Consider the following 18,011-nt stretch of genomic DNA (forward strand, 5'->3'; position numbering starts at 1 on the left):
TCTACGGTAGTAGGTAGTTAATATGTCCCAGGGTGAGGATGGTGGGTGTACAGTAGTAGGTAGTTAATATGTCTCAGGGTGAGGATGGTGGGTCTACAGTAGTAGGTAGTTAATATGTCTCAGGATGACGATGGTGGGTCTACAGCAGTAGGTAGTTAATTTGTCCCAGGGTGAGGATGGTGGGTCTGCAGTAGTAGGTAGATGATATGTCTCAGGGTGACGATGGTGGGTCTACAGCAGTAGGTAGTTAATTTGTCCCAAGGTGAGGATGGTGGGTTTACAGTAGTAGGTAGTTAATGTCTCAGGGTGACGATGGTGGCTCTACAGCAGTAGGTAGTTAATTTGTCCCAGGGTGAGGATGGTGGGTCTACAGTAGTAGGTAGTTAATGTCACAGGGTGAGGATGGTTGGTGTGCAGTAGTAGGTAGTTAATATGTCTCAGGATGACGATGGTGGTTCTACAGCAGTAGGTAGTTGATATGTCTCAGGGTGACGACGGTGGGTCTACAGTTGTAGGTAGTTGATATGTCTCAGGGTGACGATGGTGGGTCTACAGTAGTAAGTAGTTGATATGTCTCAGGGTGAGGATGGTTGGTGTACAGTAGTAGGTAGTTAATATGTCCCAGGGTGAGGATGGTGGGTGTACAGTAGTAGGTAGTTAATATGTCTCAGGATGACGATGGTGGGTCTACAGTAGTAAGTAGTTGATATGTCTCAGGGTGAGGATGGTTGGTGTACAGTAGTAGGTAGTTAATATGTCCCAGGGTGAGGATGGTGGGTCTACAGTAGTAGGTAGTTAATATGTCTCAGGGTGACGATGGTGGGTCTGCAGCAGTAGGTAGTTAATATGTCCCAGGGTGACGATGGTGGGTCTACAGCAGTAGGTAGGTAATTTGTCCCAGGTGAGGATTGTGGGTCTACAGCAGTAGGTAGTTAATATCTCCCAGGTGAGGATGGTGGGTCTACAGTAGTTGGTAGTTAACATGTCCCAGGATGAGGATGGTTGGTGCACAGTAGTGGGTCGTTAATATGTCCCAGGGTGAGGATGGTGGGTGTACAGTAGTAGGTAGCTAACATGTCTCAGGGTGAGGATGGTGGGTCTACGGTAGTAGGTAGTTGATATGTCCCAGGGTGAGGATGGTGGGTCTACAGTAGTAGGTAGTTAATATGTCTCAGGGTGAGGATGGTGGGTCTACAGCAGTAGGTAGTTGATATGTCTCAGGGTGAGGATGGTGGGTCTACAGCAGTAGGTAGTTAATATGTCTCAGGATGACGATGGTGGGTCTACAGTAGTAGGTAGTTAATATGTCTCAGGGTGAGGATGGTGGGTGTACAGTAGTAGGTAGTTAACATGTCTCAGGGTGAGGATGGTGGGTCTACGGTAGTAGGTAGTTAATATGTCCCAGGGTGAGGATGGTGGGTGTACAGTAGTAGGTAGTTAACATGTCTCAGGGTGAGGATGGTGGGTCTACGGTAGTAGGTAGTTATTATGTCCCAGGGTGAGGATGGTGGGTGTGCAGTAGTAGGTAGTTAACATGTCTCAGGGTGAGGATGGTGGGTCTACGGTAGTAGGTAGTTAATATGTCCCAGGGTGAGGATGGTGGGTGTACAGTAGTAGGTAGTTAACATGTCCCAGGGTGAGGATGGTGGGTGTACAGTAGTAGGTAGTTAATATGTCCCAGGGTGAGGATGGTGGGTCTACGGTAGTAGGTAGGTAATGTGTTCTGGGGTGAAGATGGTGGGTTTACCGTAGTGGGTAGTAGTTAATGTCTGATGGTGAGGATGGTGTGTTTACGGTAGTTAGTTAATGTATCAGGATGAGGATGATGAGTCTATGATAGTAGGTAGTTAATGTGTCTGAGGATGAGGGTGTACAGTAGTAGGTGGTTTAGGTGTCAGGATGAGGGTGGTGGCCAGCTCAGTATAGTCTACCATCTAAGTCACACACACATTTCTTCCTAACATTTTCTATCATATTCTTCTTCGTTGGAAGACGTGATTCCATATTAGTTGTTGTTACACTTATCATTGATTGATAACATTAGATATTTTCCTGTTGTAAAGTGTTCAGTGTAAGTGTGTTGTAGTAGTGTGTTGTGGCCAGGCCAGGCCAGTATGGTGGTTGTGGTCGTGGCTGACAGATGGCTCTGCTGGACAGTTTGTTTTGAACATTTGCAAATGGCAGTAGTGTTTTGAATGTTGTGGCCACCATTGTGATGTGGTCATTATTGTTACAACTTATAACATTACACTAGATAAGGAAGATCATGACCCAACCTACAACCATGTAAGTAGACCTTAACCCCCATAACCACCACACACATTATCTTAACATCAACAATGGCAACATTTGCCTTCTCCAGTTCCTACCGATGGTGTCTGGTGGATGTTACATGTAGTTAGTTAGTTAGGTTACGTTACTGGTTGTGATGTAGTAACTGTTCTTGATGACCAACCAACCAGTCATTCTGGCTCCACACCACAATGTCACATAACACATGAACCAACAACACACACATACCAAACTATACACACACACCTTGTAACGTCATGAAACAACAAGCAACACATACCAAACTACACACACACACCTTGTAACGTCGTGAAACAACAAGCAACACATACCAAACTACACACACACACCTTGTAACGTCATGAAACAACAAGCAACACATACCAAACTACACACACACACCTTGTAACGTCATGAAACAACAAGCAACACATACCAAACTACACACACACACACCTTGTAACGTCATGAAACAACAAGCAACACATACCAAACTACACACACACACCTTGTAACGTCATGAAACAACAAGCAACACATACCAAACTACACACACACACCTTGTAACGTCATGAAACAACAAGCAACACATACCAAACTACACACACACACACACCTTGTAACGTCATGAAACAACAAGCAACACATACCAAACTACACACACACACCTTGTAACGTCATGAAACAACAAGCAACAAGACACACATACCAAACTACACACTCACATCTTGTAACGTCATGAAACAACAAGCAACAAGACACACATACCAAACTACACACACACACCTTGTAACGTCATGAAACAACAAGCAACAAGACACACATACCAAACTACACACACACACCTTGTAACGTCATGAAACAACAAGCAACAAGACACACATACCAAACTACACACTCGCATCTTGTAACGTCATGAAACAACAAGCAACAAGACACACATACCAAACCACACACACACACCTTGTAACGTCATGAAACAACAAGCAACAAGACATACATACCGAACTACACACTCACATCTTGTAACGTCATGAAACAACAAGCAACAAGACACACATACCAAACTACACACTCACATCTTATAACGTCATGAAACAACAAGCAACACATACCAAACTACACACTCTCATCTTGTAACGTCATGAAACAACAAGCAACAAGACATACATACCAAACTACACACACACTCACATCTTGTAACGTCATGAAACAACAAGCAACAAGACACACATACCAAACTACACACACACACATCTTGTAACGTCATGAAACAACAAGCAACACATACCAAACTACACTCTCACATCTTGTAACGTCATGAAACAACAAGCAACACATACCAAACTACACACTCACATCTTGTAACGTCATGAAACAACAAGCAACAAGACAAACATACCAAACTACACACTCACATCTTGTAACGTCATGAAACGACAAGCAACAAGACACACATACCGAACTACACACACACTCACATCTTGTAACGTCATGAAACAACAAGCAACAAGACACACATACCAAACTACACACTCACATCTTGTAACGTCATGAAACAACAAGCAACACATACCAAACTACACATTCACATCTTGTAACATCATGAAACAACAAGCAACAAGACACACATACCAAACTACACACACATCTTATAACGTCTTGAAACAACAAGCAACAAGACACACATACCAAACTAAACACGTACTCACATCTTGTAACGTCATGAAACAACAAGCAACAAGACACACATACCAAACTACACACTCGCATCTTGTAACGTCATGAAACAACAAGCAACAAGACACACATACCAAACTACACACTCACATCTTGTAACGTCATGAAACAACAAACAACAAGACATACATACCGAACTACACACTCACATCTTGTAACGTCATGAAACAACAAGCAACAAGACACACATACCAAACTGCGCACTCACATCTTGTAACCTCATGAAACAACAAGCAACAAGACACACATACCAAACTACACACACACATCTTGTAAAGTCAGGGAACAACAAGCAACAAGACACACATACCAAACTACACACTCACATCTTGTAACATCAGGAAACAACAAGCAACAAGACACACATACCAAACTACACACTCACATCTTGTAACGCCAGGAAACAACAAGCAACACTACACACATACCAAACTACACACTCACATCTTGCAACGTCATGAAACAACAAGCAACAAGATACACATACCGAACTATACACTCACATCTTGTAACGTCATGAAACAACAAGCAACACGACACACATACCGAACTACACACTCACATCTTGTAACGTCAGGAAACAACAAGCAACAAGACACACATACCAAACTACACACTCGCATCTTGTAACGTCATGAAACATGAAGGAAAAACTACGACACTGTAATGGAAGATGATGGACAAGGAAAGAGGTGGATGGAAGAGTGAAAATGTTAAGTAAGGAAGGGGAGTTGCTGAATCACAAGGAGGAAGTGAAAGGAAGATGGAAAGAGGAATGGGAAGATCTGATGAATGTGGAAGAAGGGGAAGCAGTAGTTTTTATATACATGGGTAGGAAGGAAGGGGAATGGGAAGATCAGATGAATGTGGAAGAAGGGGAAGCAGTAGTTGTTATGTACATGGGTAGGAAGGATATAAGTGCAAGGGCCTATGGCAAGAAGGGAGGTAAGAAGGGCAATAATGAGGCTGAAGGTAAGAAAGGCACCTGAAGTGGATGGGATTACAGCTGAAGTGCTGAAATATGGAGGAAAGAGTGTGATAGAGTGGATATATTTCATATGTAATTTAGCATAGAAACAGAAAGTTGTGCCTGAGGATTGGGTGAAAGCTATTATTGTTCATTTATTCAAATGTAAAGGAGCTAGGGATGTATGTAGCAATTATAGGGGAATAAGTCTGTTTAGTACACCAGGAAAACTGTAGGCAAGAATGTTAACTGATAAAGTGATGGAAGTGACTGAATAAGCGAAAAGCAAGGGGGTATCAGTAAAGGTAGGGGATATATGGATCAAATTTTTTTTTTGATAAAGATGACTGTGGAAAAGTATTTAGCATAAGGTAAGAAGTTGTATGACAGAGTCAAGTGCAATGCTTCTTGGGATATGTTAAGGATATATGTTGTAGGGGAACAACTGTTGGATGGTGTGAAAGCCTTTTATTGAAGAACAAATGCACATGTAAGAGTGGAAAGTTGAGTGAAAGTTTTGAGATACATGTAGGTGTCACAGTGGCTTTTTAACATTATATATATATATATATATATATATATATATATATATATATATATATATATATATATATATATATATATATGACTCAGTGAGGTGCCTGAGGATTAGCGGAATGCTTGCATAGTGCCGTTATACAAAGGCAAAGGGGATAAAAGTGAGTGTTCAAATTACAGAGGTATAAGTTTGTTGAGTATTCCTGGGAAATTATATGGGAGGGTATTGATTGAGAGGGTGAAGGCATACACAGAGCATCAGATTGGGGAAGAACACTTTGGTGTCATAAGTGGTAGAGGATGTGTGGATCGGGTGTTTGCTTTGAAGAATGTATGTGAGAAATACTTAGAAAAGCAAATGGATTTGTATGTAGCATTTATGGATCTGGAGAAGGCATATGATAGAGCTGATAGAGATGTTCTGTGGAAGGTATTAAGAGTATATTGTGTGGGAGGCAAATGGATTTGTATGTAGCATTTATGGATCTGGAGAAGGCATATGATAGAGTTGATAGAGATGTTCTGTGGAAGGTATTAAGAGTATATTGTGTGGGAGGCAAGTTGCTAGACGTAGTGAAAAGTTTTTATTGAGGATGTATGGCATGTGTACGTGTAGGAAGAGAGGAAAGTGATTGGTTCTCAGTGAATGTAGGTTTGCGGCAGGGGTTTGTGATGTCTCCATTGTTGTTTAATTTGTTTATGGTGGGTTGTTAGGGAGGTGAATGCAAGAGTTTTGGAAAGAGGGGCAAGTATGCAGTCTGTTGTGGATGAGAGAGCTTGGGAAGTGGGTCAGTTGTTGTTCACTGATGATACAGCGCTGGTGGCTGATTCGTGTGAGAAACTGCAGAAGCTGGTGACTGAGTTTGGTAAAGTGTGTGAAAGAGGAAAGCTGAGAGTAAGTGTGAGTAAGAGCAAGGTTATGATGTACAGTAGGGTTGAGGGACAAGTCAATTGGAAGGTAAGTTTGAATGGAGAAAAACTGGAGGAAGTGAAGTGTTTTAGATATCTGGGAGTGGATTTGGCAGCGAATGGAACAATGGAAGCGGAAGTGAATCATAGGGTGGGGGAGGGGGTGAAAGTTCTGGGAGTATTGGAGAATGTGTGGAAGTTGAGAATGTTATCTTGGAAAGCAAAAATGGGTATGTTTGAAGGAATAGTGGTTCCAACAATGTTATATGATTGTGAGGTGTGGGTTATAGATAGAGTTGTGCGGAGGAGGGTGAATGTGCTGGAAATGAGATGTTTGAGAACAATATGTGGTGTGAGGTGGTTTGATTGAGTAAGTAATGAAAGGGTAAGAGAGATGTGTAGTAATAAAAAGAGTGTGGTTGAGAGAGCAGAAGAGGGTGTTTTGAAATGGTTTGGTCTCATGGAGAGAATGAGTGAGGAAACATTGACCAAGAGGATATATGTGTCAAAAGTGGAGGGAACAAGGAGAAGTGGGAGACCAAATTGGAGGTGGAAAGATGGAGTGAAAAAGATTTTGAGTGATCAGGGCCTGAACATGCAGGAGGGTGAAAGGCATGCAAGGAATAGAGTGAATTGGAATGATGTGGTATACTGGGATTGACATGCTGTCAATGGATTGAACCAGGGCATGTGAAGCGTCTGGGGTAAACCATGGAGGGTTTTGTGGGGCCTGGATGTGGAAAGAGAGCTGTGGTTTTGGTGCATTATACATGACAGCTAGAGACTGAGTGTGAACGAGTGGGGCCTTTGTTGTCTTTTCCTAGCGCTACCTCTCGCACATGCGGCGGGAGGGGGTTGTTATTTCATGTGTGGCAGGGTGGCAACAGGAATGAATAAGGGCAGACAGTATGAATTATGTACATTTGTATATTATATGTCTGTGTGTGTGTATATATATGTATATATGTATACGTTGAGATGTATAGGTATGTATTTGCGCGTTTGGACGTGTATATATATACAAGTGTATGTGGGTGGGTTGGGCCATTCTTTCGTCTGTTTCCTTGCGCTACCTCGGGAACGCAGGAGACAGCGACAAAGTATAATAAATGAATAATAAGATATATAGGGGAGAAAGAATACTTCCCACGTATTCCCTGCGTGTCGTAGAAGGCGACTAAAAGGGGAGGGAGCGGGGGGCTGGAAATCCTCCCCTTTCATTATTTTTTTTTTTTTTTTTTTTTTTTTTTTTTTTTCCAAAAGAAGGAATAGAGAAGGGGGCCAGGTGAGGATATTCCCTTAAAGGCCCAGTTCTCTGTTCTTAACGCTACCTCGCTAACGCGGGAAATGGCGAATAGTTTGAAAGAAAAGAAAGATATATATATATATATATATATATATATATATATATATATTGTCCCTGGGGATAGGGGAGAAAGAATACTTCCCACGTATTCCCTGCGTGTCGTAGAAGGCGACTAAAAGGGAAGGGAGCGGGGGGCTGGAAATCCTCCCCTCTCGTTTTTTTTTTTTTTTTTTTTTTTTTTTTTTTTTTTTTCCAAAAGAAGGGACAGAGAGGGGGGCCAGGTGAGGATGTTCCCTCAAAGGTCCAGTCCTCTGTTCTTAGCGCTACCTCGCTAATGCGGGAAATGGCGAATAGTATGAAAAAAAAAAAAAAAAAAATATATATATATATATATATATATATATATATATATATATATATATATATATATATATATATATCCCTGGGGATAGGGGAGAAAGAATACTTCCCACGAATTCCCTGCGTGTCGTAGAAGGCGACTAAAAGGGGAGGGAGCGGGTGGCTGGAAATCCTCCCCTCTCGTTTTTTTTTCAATTTTCCAAAAGAAGGAACAGAGAAGGGGGGCCAGGTGAGGATATTCCCTCAAAGGCCCAGTCCTCTGTTCTTAACGCTACCTCGCTAATGCGGGAAATGGCGAATAGTATGAAAGAAAAGAGAAAGAAATATATATATATATATATATATATATATATATATATATATATATATATATATATATATATATACACATATATATATATATATATATATATATATGTATATATATATATATGCTTGTGGCATGAGAAGAGTGGGAGGTGGGTTGATTAGAAAGGGTAGTGAGTGGTGGGATGAAGAAGTAAGAGTATTAGTGAAAGAGAAGAGAGAGGCATTTGGACGATTTTTGCAGGGAAAAAATGCAATTGAGTGGGAGATGTATAAAAGAAAGAGACAGGAGGTCAAGAGAAAGGTGCAAGAGGTGAAAAAAAGGGCAAATGAGAGTTGGGGTGAGAGAGTATCATTAAATTTTAGGGAGAATAAAAAGATGTTCTGGAAGGAGGTAAATAAAGTGCGTAAGACAAGGGAGCAAATGGGAACTTCAGTGAAGGGCGCAAATGGGGAGGTGATAACAAGTAGTGGTGATGTGAGAAGGAGATGGAGTGAGTATTTTGAAGGTTTGTTGAATGTATTTGATGATAGAGTGGCAGATATAGGGTGTTTTGGTCGAGGTGGTGTGCAAAGTGAGAGGGTTAGGGAAAATGATTTGGTAAACAGAGAAGAGGTAGTGAAAGCTTTGCGGAAGATGAAAGCCGGCAAGGCAGCAGGTTTGGATGGTATTGCAGTGGAATTTATTAAAAAAGGGGGTGACTGTATTGTTGACTGGTTGGTAAGGTTATTTAATGTATGTATGACTCATGGTGAGGTGCCTGAGGATTGGCGGAATGCGTGCATAGTGCCATTGTACAAAGGCAAAGGGGATAAGAGTGAGTGCTCAAATTACAGAGGTATAAGTTTGTTGAGTATTCCTGGTAAATTATATGGGAGGGTATTGATTGAGAGGGTGAAGGCATGTACAGAGCATCAGATTGGGGAAGAGCAGTGTGGTTTCAGAGGTGGTAGAGGATGTGTGGATCAGGTGTTTGCTTTGAAGAATGTATGTGAGAAATACTTAGAAAAGCAAATGGATTTGTATGTAGCATTTATGGATCTGGAGAAGGCATATGATAGAGTTGATAGAGATGCTCTGTGGAAGGTATTAAGAATATATGGTGTGGGAGGAAAGTTGTTAGAAGCAGTGAAAAGTTTTTATCGAGGATGTAAGGCATGTGTACGTGTAGGAAGAGAGGAAAGTGATTGGTTCTCAGTGAATGTAGGTTTGCGGCAGGGGTGTGTGATGTCTCCATGGTGGTTTAATTTGTTTATGGATGGGGTTGTTAGGGAGGTAAATGCAAGAGTTTTGGAAAGAGGGGCAAGTATGAAGTCTGTTGGGGATGAGAGAGCTTGGGAAGTGAGTCAGTTGTTGTTCGCTGATGATACAGCGCTGGTGGCTGATTCATGTGAGAAACTGCAGAAGCTGGTGACTGAGTTTGGTAAAGTGTGTGGAAGAAGAAAGTTAAGAGTAAATGTGAATAAGAGCAAGGTTATTAGGTACAGTAGGGTTGAGGGTCAAGTCAATTGGGAGGTGAGTTTGAATGGAGAAAAACTGGAGGAAGTGAAGTGTTTTAGATATCTGGGAGTGGATCTGGCAGTGGATGGAACCATGGAAGCGGAAGTGGATCATAGGGTGGGGGAGGAGGCGAAAATTCTGGGGGCCTTGAAGAATGTGTGGAAGTCGAGAACATTATCTCGGAAAGCAAAAATGGGTATGTTTGAAGGAATAGTGGTTCCAACAATGTTGTATGGTTGCGAGGCGTGGGCTATGGATAGAGTTGTGTGCAGGAGGATGGAGGTGCTGGAAATGAGATGTTTGAGGACAATGTGTGGTGTGAGGTGGTTTGATCGAGTGAGTAACGTAAGGGTAAGAGAGATGTGTGGAAATAAAAAGAGCGTGGTTGAGAGAGCAGAAGAGGGTGTTTTGAAGTGGTTTGGACACATGGAGAGAATGAGTGAGGAAAGATTGACCAAGAGGATATATGTGTCGGAGGTGGAGGGAACGAGGAGAAGAGGGAGACCAAATTGGAGGTGGAAAGATGGAGTGAAAAAGATTATGTGTGATCGGGGCCTGAACATGCAGGAGGGTGAAAGGAGGGCAAGGAATAGAGTGAATTGGAGCGATGTGGTATACCGGGGTTGACGTGCTGTCAGTGGATTGAATCAAGGCATGTGAAGCGTCTGGGGTAAACCATGGAAAGCTGTGTAGGTATGTATATTTGCGTGTGTGGACGTATGTATATACATGTGTATGGGGGTGGGTTGGGCCATTTCTTTCGTCTGTTTCCTTGCGCTACCTCGCAAACGCGGGAGACAGCGACAAAGTATAATAATAATAATATATATATATATATATATATATATATATATATTCCTATGAGTCCATGGGGGAAAATGAAACATGAAAAGTTCCCAAGTGCACTTTCGTGTAATAATCACATCATCAGGGGAGACACAAGAGAGAAATATAAGTCAGTTGATATACATCGAAGAGACAAAGCTAGGACGCCATTTGGTAAACTTGTGATTGTCCAAAACATGTTTTGTATTACAAAGTATTACAGATCATCCACTCTCCCACTCCACAATTCATTTCCTTTGTATTCTCTGCCATACCACATATCTCATACAACCCTTCATTAATTTCTTCATTCAATTTAATCATACCACATGCTCCTCCCAAATAGCTCATACCCACAGCCTGGATTTTTTATTTCTCTGTGACTCATTCCATGTTCATGTTTCAGGTCTGGTCTGGGAGGACTGTACTATTCCTTTATCATTTCTTCACTTCCATACTTACACCTCACCCTTTGTTGTTCTATTGAGACCCATTACCCCTCAACTCATACTACTTTCCCCCATATCTCTCCTGCCATATCACCAGACTTATACATGATAGCTCCTAAATACTTTAGTTCTGTCACCTTTTCCAGTCTTTCCCCCCATCCCCCTTTTCTGTAACACAGTTTATTACACTTTCTGTTTTCTTTCTATAGGATTGTGCAGAATATGTACTTTCACTCTGTTTCCTTTCAAACACCATTACTTAACATTTACTCACATTTACCTTCGATTGCCCACTCTTACTCACATCATGAAATGCACAACCTCCTACAACTCTTTACTCACAGCAAACGACACAGTATCATCTTCTAACAGGCTTGTTACTAGCCACCATACCTTACAACCACACCCATCTTGGCAACTGCATTACTTAGATTTGCTTTCACCTCTTTTATCATTCCATCCATATTTATTTATTTATTTTGCTTTGTCACTGTCTCCCACGTTTGCAAGGTAGCGCAAGAAAACAGACGAGAGAAATGGCCCAACCCACCCCCATGCACATGTATATACATACACGTCCACACACGCAAATATACATACCCATACATCTCAATGTACACATATATATATACACACACAGACACATACATATATACACATGCACACAATTCACACTGTCTGCCTTTTTTCATTCCCATCGCCACCTCGCCACACATGGAATAACATCCCCCTCCCCCCTCATGTGTGCGAGGTAGCGCTAGGAAAAGACAACAAAGGCCCCATTTGTTCACACTCAGTCTCTAGCTGTCATGCAATAATACCCAAAACCACAGCTCCCTTTCCACATCCAGGCCCCACAGAACTTTCCATGGTTTACCCCAGATGATTCACATGTCCTGATTCAGTCCATTGACAGCACGTCGACCCCGGTATACCACATCGATCCAATTCACTCTATTCCTTGCCTGCCTTTCACCCTCCTGCATGTTCAGGCCCCGATCACTCAAAATCTTTTTCACTCCATCTTTCCACCTCCAATTTGGTCTCCTGCTTCTCCTCGTTCCCTCCACCTCCAACACATATATCCTCTTGGTCAATCTTTCCTCACTCATTCTCTCCATGTGCCCAAACCATTTCAAAACACCCTCTTCTGCTCTCTCAACCTTGCTCTTATTATTTCCACACATCTCTCTTACCCTTACATTACTTACTCGATCAAACCACCTCACACCACATATTGTCCTCAGACATCTCATTTCCAGCACATCCACCCTCCTGCGCACAACTCTATCCATAGCCTACGCCTCGCAACCATACAACATTGTTGGAACCACTATTCCTTCAAACATACCCATTTTTGCTTTCCGAGATAATGTTCTCGACTTCCACACATTCTTCAAGGCTCCCAGGATTTTCGCCCCCTCCCCCACCCTATGATTCACTTCCATGCTTCCATCCACTGCCAGATCCACTCCCAGATATCTAAAACACTTTACTTCCTCCAGTTTTTCTCCATTCAAACTTACCTCCCAATTGACTTGACCCTCAACCCTACTCTACCTAATAACCTTGCTCTTATTCACATTTACTCTTAACCTTCTTCTTTCACATACTTTACCAAACTCAGTCACCAGCTTCTGCAGTTTCTCACATGAATCAGCCACCAGCGCTGTATCATCAGCGAACAACAACTGACTCACTTCCCAAGCTCTCTCATCCCCAACAGACTTCATACTTGCCCCTCTTTCCAAAACTCTTGCATTCACCTCCCTAACAACCCCATCCATAAACAAATTAAACAACCATGGAGACATCACACACCCCTGCCGCAAACCTACATTTACTGAGAACCAATCACTTTCATCTCTTCCTACACGTACACATGCCTTACATCCTCAAAAAAAAGTTTTTACTGCTTCTAACAACTTGCCTCCCACACCATATATTCTTAGTACCTTCCACAGAGCATCTCTATCGACTCTCATATGCCTTCTCCAGATCCATAAGTGCTACATACAAATCCATTTGCTTTTCTAAGTATTTCTCACATACATTCTTCAAAGCAAACACCTGATCCAAACATCCTCTACCACTTCTGAAACCGCACTGCTCTTCCCCAATCTGATGCTTTGTACGTGCCTTCACCCTCTCAATCAATACCCTTCCATATAATTTACCAGGAATACTCAACAAACTTATACCTTTGTAATTTAAGCACTCACACTTATCCCCTTTGCCTTTGTACAATGGCACTATGCACTATCCATATATATGTTAAAAAGTTATGGTGACATCAAACAGCCCTGCCTCACACCCATATATATACTGAAACTCTCACTCAACTTTCAGTCCACTCTTACACAGAGCAATCCATTAAATTCCAAGAGATATTAATAGATTGTACCTTCAGTCAGTATATAATGGTTATTATGATGGTGAGAAGTTGACATAGAGTGATTCTGTTAGCCCCCAACCCTCTAGGGAACTACAGTAAACTAGATCAAGTGTACATTGATAACAACAAAGGAATAATATTGATGGTTAGGGAGATGGCAAGACACTCCCATACTGAAGATGGAAATTATTGGTATTAGGAGATTTTGATTACAGAGAAATAGAATGTGAGGACTGATATCTTCATGGAAATAGGGAGACGCTGTGATACACATTCCTAGAATGTGTATAAGATTTCCTGTTCAACATGGTACAAAGCCTTTGAGGTCTAGGGGAATGACATACCATCACCTCGTCTTTAAACACAATAACATAGAAATAGAACACATGAAGTATGAAGCATCTTTGGGAAAAAGTGATCTTGCAGTACTTTATTTTGACTATGTGGTGAAGGAGGAAGCAAGAGAAGGGTCTGAGGAAGCTCAGGATCCAAGGAGAAAATACAACTGAGGCAACCATATAGAACTGATCAGGTAATTGGAGAATGTAGGATGGGAAAAGAGTCTTACAACAGGAAAATGGATTCACAAAAAAGATGGCTTTATGGTATCTGATATGAAGGAGTCAAAACATTGGTACCACTGTACACTAAGAGGCAAGGAAGATTGAAAGTGGAAAGAGGTATGATTCAATATGAAATGCCTAAAAGCAAGTGCACTGAGGTATGTACTGTGAAAGAGGTTCAAACAATAGTGTAACCAGCCAGCATTAGAAAGATTCAGGAGAGCAAGGATTTAGTAATGTAAGGTAAGGAGGAGGGAGATAAGAGAGCTTTTGAAATAGCATTGTAGAGAAGGCAAAAGACATCCCTAAGCTTTTCAGGATGCTCATGAGGAGCAGACCATCAAATAAAGATCAACTAAACAGGCTGAGACTTGGATTTAAGAATTATTTCAGAGGATGGAAAAATATTTAATGAACTAATTAATTAATTAATCCCCTCCCCTTTTTTTTATACATTGGAGGCTCCAGTACAGACAAAAGTCCACATCAAGACTGAGTTTAATTGAAATATGTATCTCTCTAGATGATTATGAAAGGGAAAAAGAAGAGACAAGGGGAAAGGATGAACAAATTTTAGAGGAACTGAAAAACCTGTCTCTTGAAATGTGTCAGGTTGTAGTTATTGGAAAAGACATGTGAATGAAGAGTTCCAATGCTTCAAGGCTTAGGGAAAGAAACAGATATCAGAACAGCTCACCCCTGAGTTGCCAACAGCCATGTAATGCAGCAGCTTGCTGAGCATTGAGTGGTGTAGCTAGTGGTGGGAGCATACAAGCAGCCAGCTTTCAAGAGCAAAGACCAAAGTAATTCCTATAGAAGAGGGAAAGTGAATCAACATTTCATCATAGGGCAAGGGAATCAAGTTTGAAAGTTAGCTTGGGACAGTTTGTAAGTCATGCTGCTTTTGACTCAACTCTTTCAAGTAAGGATGCAGAGCTAGAACCACCCCCAAATGTGAGAGCAGTAATTTGTATAAGGATAAATCAATCCTCTGTACTAATGGAGCAGCTGTTCAGAAGAAAAGAATTATTGACATCTAAACAAGACTCCTAGTTTCTTGAGGCAAACTTAGCTATTTCCATGATGTGGGGTTTCCAAGAAAGAGTGGATGTTACAGTAATGCCAAGTGTGTTCATTGAGTCAAGAGATGGAAGTACAGAACTGTCAGAGGAGAGACGAGAGTTGTAAGGAGCTTTTGATATGAGAAATTGGTAGAAACTAGTTTCCTGGAGGCATTAAACTTCACTAGATTTCGTCTGCCCTACTGAGATATCCTGTCCAAGTCTAAGTTTGTTGAGGAAGCTATGTCAAGATGAGATGTAGATTGAGTGAGAGAAGAAGGAACAGAATTGAAGGATGGGGATGAATGCAGTGTTGATTCATCAATGTATAGTTGATGGAGAAAGGGATGGGGGAGGCTGATCCATCAACAATCAAAGAGATAGATCAGCTGGATTGGGTATTATACTACACCAGTATTAGAAAGGCATTGGGCTAGAATCCTTGGAAATTATAAAGATTAACAGAAATTATTAAACCAGGATATAAAATCAGTTTGACTCATATAAGGCCCATAGACCAGGTGAAGGCTATCTGTATGTACAGAGGCTTTAGCAAGGCCTTTAAAAATACTGTTCAGTAGGACTTAGACTAAAGGAAGGGATAGTTTTAAAGATGTGGAAGAGGACAAGTATTGTGCCTGTCTTGAAGAAAGGCAGCCAGGAAGTTGCACTGAACTACAGGGCTTTTTCATTCCAAATACAGTTAATATAACTTTGGGAAAGCTAATCAGAAAGTAAATAGATACCTGTATAAGAAGGAGAAACTTCTAAGAATGGGAGACAACATGGCTTTAGAGAAAGGAGGTCATGCATTCTAACCTGTAAGACTTTTATGACAGGGTGAGCTTGCTCTTAGACGAAAGTGATGTATGGAGTGACTGTATGTTCCTAGACTGCTAAAAGGCCTTTGACACTGAATCCCATTGGAGGTTTAACAGAGAAGCTAGAGTTGCAGGCTGGAATAATGGTTAAATTCCTTCTCTCATTTGTGGATTACCTATGACAATACCTGGAGAAGTCTTCAGGAGTCTTCACCCCTGCAATCTTGGCTGTCCCCAGGCTGTTTGTTCATTTGTCAACCAAGCTGGCAGCAGTTGCAGTGTTTAACCCTACATAACTCCCACACTTTATAGGTACTTGAACACTGCACTCTTAAACTTCACTTTGCTTCCCATGAACACTGCACTCTTAAACTTCACTTTGCTTCCCATGCTGTTTCTGATGTTAGCAGTCATGATGCTGAAGAGTCTTGGGTCCTAGATGTTTAAGGTATTCTCTCTTTTTGTGCAAATGGTAGGGAACAAATTATGTAAGTAAGAGGCTTCAAAATGGGCTGAGATTACAAGTGGAGTGCTACAGGCTCAACTTTGGGCCCACTGCTATTCATGCTGATGTAAGTGACTTACCAGTAGGGCAAAAGTCATACTTACACATGTTTGTGGGTGATTCCTAGGTCATGAGAGACATAAAGAATGAAATTGATTGCATTATCTTACAGGGGAACCAGAACAAACTCCAAAGCTGCTCTGATAATTGGATATTTGGATGCAATCCAAATAAGTGCAGTGTAATGAGGTGGAAGACATCAAGAGAAGACCCCATTATGAAGGGTTAATAAGCTACAGAGTTTGATGTGTGAATGAGATCTTGGGATCGACTTTGTACCTAATCCGTTGCCAGAGTTCCATATTGGGAGAATTAGAAAAGAAGTACATTTTCAACTGACATGTATTAGAATTCCATTCAAGTACTGTAAAACTTGTTGCTGCTGCAGTTTGAGACAACGAAATGTGCAAACCAATATATGTTTTTCAATTTCGGTTGGCATCCTTGCAATATATGAAAAGAATTAAAAAATCAAGAAGGATATGTGAAAATATTTCAAATCGCCCATGCACCAAACTACAGCATTTGTTATACTCACCACCAGCAGCTTTGTTGTGCTGGTGATTACTTACCAGCTCCCCTGTGCTCTCTGCCGTGGTGTTGTGTGCTGGTCTTACACATTTGTGTATTTTGTGCCCCTTGATTACTGTTGTGGACGATGGCCCCTTTCAAGCATCGTCAGCAATTGCCTGACAGTTCCTTGAAGCCATCTACATCTGGCATGAAGCACAAGAGGAACATCTTAAGCCTCTAAAAGAAATTGGAGTTGTGCAAGAGGCTGACTAAGGATGAGTCCAAAGCAGCACTCATGAAGGACTTCTCCCTTGGCATGACAGCTGTTTACAACATCACCAAAAGCAAAAGAAGATCGAGGCATTTAGCAGTACTTATTTGCCTATGTGTATTAGTATTACCTCTATGTGAGATATTTATAAATAGAATATTTGAATATGAATGTGCATTAGAATGTGCACCAAAACCTCTGTAAAGGTTGGTGGGTCGAGTGAGCTTGGGTCCTAAGTGGAGCACATAACATTCCCACCAGTGTATCAGTCTTAGTTACCACCATTGTGTGCAGATCTTTGCTGCTGGTGTGATTTGGGTATACCTGCTGGTGTGATTTATCCTACACCTTGCTGTGTTGTCTTTGTAAATCTGGCATCCAAAACATTCAACATCATATACCTCAAAATCAACAGTTAAATGGAAAAGTGCCTCTCTGACCTTAGAAGGGAAAGCTAGAAATTTTGCAACAGACTAATACTGGTGAGGGAGTGTCAGTGCATAAGAAAATGTGTCAAAACTTCTTTAAGGTTTGGCAGGTGAAGTAAGCATGAGTCTTGGGTGTAGCATGGCATGTTTCTGCTTGTGGATCAGTCTCAAAGTTACCACCGTTGTGCACAGATCTGTGCTA

The 18,011-nt window shown here is 41.4% G+C and overlaps 1 protein-coding gene across 2 annotated transcripts in view; it reads left to right on the forward strand.

Moving 5' to 3' along the window:
* Positions 1–2,146: 2,146 nt before the first annotated feature.
* The window catches only part of Pli (E3 ubiquitin-protein ligase pellino), a 198,518-nt gene continuing 182,653 nt past the window's right edge, over positions 2,147–18,011 (forward strand). For both annotated transcript variants that reach the window (XM_071656594.1, XM_071656595.1), the window contains exon 1: positions 2,147–2,286. The gene's annotated coding sequence lies outside the window, so the exon portion shown is untranslated. The remainder of the gene's footprint in view (positions 2,287–18,011) is intronic.

Source organism: Panulirus ornatus, chromosome 63 (genome assembly GCF_036320965.1).
Source record: "Panulirus ornatus isolate Po-2019 chromosome 63, ASM3632096v1, whole genome shotgun sequence".
NCBI lineage: Eukaryota > Metazoa > Arthropoda > Malacostraca > Decapoda > Palinuridae > Panulirus > Panulirus ornatus.